Raw genomic sequence first — 862 nt, 5'->3', positions numbered from 1 at the left:
ATATATATGTAATATTAAATCAAATGTATCTTTCCCAATTTGACGGCCAACTGAGTTGCAATTCAATAGGAAATAATGAAGCACTCTTTGGATGTGCCAATATGCTTCGAAGTACGAGTGAAGAAGAAAAAGAAAAAGATTGATAAAAAGGTTCCCTTGGCAATTCAATTGTGTTTGGTAGACAAGGCCTTTATGAAGGTTTTGCAGCAGACAATCGCTGATCGTTTGTGGCTAAAATTACAGTCTTTATACGTGACTAAAATCTTTCTGTCAAATTATATCAAAAATAATTATTTTAGTTAAAATTTACTTCTCTTGGTGAATATGATTGGTAGTTTTAATGAAGTTGAACTGACATTAAACTTTTTAGACTAGATTCATTTTGACGCTTACCTGCCAAAATGCTGGCCCTAATCCCTCTCTGAGGCTGATTGGGACAACTCCCGAAATGCGGATTTTTGTGCTAGGATAAAATCAATCTATTTTTTCCCCATTAACATCTTGTCTGGACATCATCATGTGTTAATAATGATTGAATTCTTCAAAGATTTACAATCCATACCACTGAATTATTATGTACGTACATATCTAACAACTAAACTTGTATTTTTACACATACACCACCATACCTTTGCTGTATCTGAAGGTGTATTTTATTTTTTAAAAGTTAAATTTATAAAATCTGTAAAAATAAATAATTAAAGTAAAATATCAAACACATGGATAACCATCTCTATGGTTATCTTAAGAGTTGTATGTCCCATTTTCAAACCATTATACGAAGCAAAGAAATAAACTAGAGAGGCGAGAACAAGAGTGCTCCTGTGCGGGAGAGAAATTTTAGGGTTTTGTGAGAAGAGGA

General features: G+C 32.5%; 1 protein-coding gene across 1 annotated transcript in view; it reads left to right on the top strand.

Annotated features, from left to right (window-relative positions):
* Positions 1-862, top strand: part of LOC110019415 (isocitrate dehydrogenase [NAD] catalytic subunit 5, mitochondrial-like) — a 34169-nt gene that overhangs the window by 31601 nt on the left and 1706 nt on the right. The gene's annotated exons all lie outside the window — the stretch shown is intronic.

This window comes from Phalaenopsis equestris, unplaced genomic scaffold (genome assembly GCF_001263595.1).
Source record: "Phalaenopsis equestris unplaced genomic scaffold, ASM126359v1 Scaffold000055, whole genome shotgun sequence".
NCBI classification, from domain to species: domain Eukaryota; kingdom Viridiplantae; phylum Streptophyta; class Magnoliopsida; order Asparagales; family Orchidaceae; genus Phalaenopsis; species Phalaenopsis equestris.
Note: the sequence above shows the minus strand (reverse complement) of the source record. Positions and strands in the feature narration are given on the sequence as shown.